This window comes from Rattus norvegicus, chromosome 1 (genome assembly GCF_021556685.1).
Source record: "Rattus norvegicus strain SHRSP/BbbUtx chromosome 1, alternate assembly SHRSP_T2T, whole genome shotgun sequence".
In the NCBI taxonomy this organism is placed as follows: domain Eukaryota; kingdom Metazoa; phylum Chordata; class Mammalia; order Rodentia; family Muridae; genus Rattus; species Rattus norvegicus.
In genome coordinates this window covers 49,278,457-49,280,986 of record NC_141534.1, presented here as the reverse complement: position 1 = coordinate 49,280,986, position 2,530 = coordinate 49,278,457, and the positions used below count along the sequence as shown (strand labels likewise).

General features: G+C 51.1%; 1 pseudogene across 1 annotated transcript; it reads left to right on the top strand.

Annotated features, from left to right (window-relative positions):
- The first annotated feature begins 389 nt into the window (after positions 1-389).
- On the top strand, positions 390-1,158 carry Tecrl2 (trans-2,3-enoyl-CoA reductase like 2; annotated as a pseudogene). Its single transcript, XR_015649251.1, has one exon. The product of XR_015649251.1 is annotated as a trans-2,3-enoyl-CoA reductase like 2, transcript variant X2 (transcript).
- The last annotated feature ends 1,372 nt before the right edge of the window (positions 1,159-2,530 follow it).

The window sequence follows — 2,530 nt, the reverse complement described above, 5'->3', positions numbered from 1 at the left end:
AAGGTAATAGTCTCAGTTTAAGAAGAACAGTTGTGGCCCTGGAGTGCTGCTCCTTGTGTGTGAGGGGCTGGGTGGTGGTTGGTGCAGCAGGGAGGCTACTCAGCTGCAGCAGTGCAGGTGCCATCCTGTGGAAGAACCATGAAGCACTACGAGGTGGATGCAAAGACGAGGAGAAGCTGTGCTTCCTGGACAAGGTAGAGCCTCAGGCCACCATTTCTGAAATCAAGACCCTTTTCACCAAGACACTCCCGCAGTGGTATCCTGCCCGCCAGTCCCTCCGCCTGGACCCCAAGGGGAAGTCCCTGAAAGATGAAGATGTGTTGCAGAAGCTTCCTGTGGGCACCACAGCCACGCTCTACTTCCGGGACCTCGGGGCCCAGATCAGCTGGGTGACGGTCTTCCTGACGGAGTATGCTGGGCCCCTTTTCATCTACCTGCTCTTCTACTTCCGGGTGCCCTTCATTTATGGCCGCAAATATGACTTTACATCCAGTCAGCATATGGTGGTGCACCTCGCCTGCATGTGCCACTCCTTCCACTACATCAAGCGCCTGCTGGAGACTCTCTTTGTGCACCGAGTCTCTCACGGAACCATGCCCCTGCGAAACATCTTCAAAAACTGCACCTACTACTGGGGCTTTGCTGCGTGGATGGCTTATTACATCAACCACCCTCTCTACACACCCCCTACCTATGGAGTTCAGCAGGTTAAGCTGGCACTGGCCATTTTTGTGATCTGTCAGCTTGAGAACTTCTCTATCCACATGGCTCTCCGGGATCTTCGGCCAGCGGGGTCGAAAACCAGGAAGATCCCATACCCCACCAAGAACCCCTTCACCTGGCTGTTTCTGTTAGTGTCCTGTCCCAATTACACTTACGAGGTCGGCTCCTGGATTGGCTTTGCCATCATGACACAGTGTGTCCCAGTGGCCCTCTTCTCCCTGGTGGGCTTCACCCAGATGACTATCTGGGCCAAGGGCAAGCATCGCAGCTACCTGAAGGAGTTCCGTGACTACCCACCCCTGCGCATGCCCATAATCCCCTTCCTGCTCTGAGCAGCTCCTCCCGAGCTCAGCCCAGTGATGCCCTCCACCTACTACCCCTGTCCTGATGTGGCTGGCCAAGGCTCTCCAGCAGCAACAATAAAACCTGCTTACCTCCCCCCCCCCAAAAAAAGAAGAAGAACAGTTGTTATGAAATAAAATGTGGTGGGCCCATGATACCCTGAGAAATTACAACATGAAACAGACCTGGCATAAAGGAGGTTTATTTGAGGGAAGGGAGGGGAGCGAGGGCCTGGAGAAGGGGCAGAGGCAGGCAGATGGGAACAGAGTCGTGGGGGCAGAAAAGAGGGGACAGAGAAGGACAGAAGGTGGGAGACACAGAGAGAGATAGGCCGGAGTGGGGAAAAAAGAGACACAGAGACAGAGACAGAGACACACACAGATTTAAATGTCGCCTGCACTTGGCAGCAGCAGGTAACAGCATCAGATGATGATGCCGTTGCTAGGCCCCTGGGAGGAGCCTAGTGAAATCGCCTACAAGTTAACAGCCAGCTCTGCTTCCTGATAGCTTCACTGGGGAAGAGAGATGTTGTGATCAGGGGTCAGAGGACTCCTGTTCACTCCCATATCAAGAGCACACATCCGCCCATTGCACACATTTGATGGGCAAAGTGGCATATAGGCCATGGGTGAGGAGGAAAGGCATACATCTATCTATGCCACAGAATCCTAAGCATGGTGACCTTCCACAGACTGAGTCAAGGTGCAGTGTGCTAACACTCAGCCCACTGAGGCACTTCGACCCTCAACCCTGCTTAGGGGTGCGTTCAAAAGGGACTCTCTGAACAAGGAACACCATTAGGCTCAGTAAGAAACCACTGCTCTTTAAAGCATCTTTATTGGATAAAGTTCTTCTGCCTCGGAGAGAAACTCAGACAAGTATGACTTCTGAGGCCACTAAACAGGAAAAAGAAACTCTCTGACCCTTTCAAGCCAAAACCAGTGTCAATTCAATAACCCAAAATGCCTACTCCTTTATAGTGTTAAAAATTCCAAACCACGTAAAGTTATATTTTCTTAATCCTTGCTACATCTGGGAACATGCAAGCTGTTGAAGCCTTTCCTCCATAAATGTTTCCATCAAAATGGTTTCCCACCAAACAGGGTCAAGGTCAAAGAGGAAAGGACTCCAAAAGGAGTTCCTGCCTCACAGGAATGGTATAAGTTGAACTCCCTCTCTCCTAAAATCCTGCTTTTGAAGAGTTTATAGAGTCCTCCTCAGGAAACAGTAGTGGCTCACATCATGTTGGCTGAGTGGTTTTGTTTTTGTTTTCCAGGTGACTGCTGATCAGCTGCTGTTTCTCCAGGAATTTCCCCCCATGCAGATATCCCGTTAGAATTCAGATCCATTAGGCTGGGTTTGGACCTCTGACGTCCAGAAGGATGGGCTGGACAATAAACGTGTGTCTTTGATGCAATAGCAGGCACAGACGCAGACCCTTGTATGTCCCCAGTATTTCTCTGGC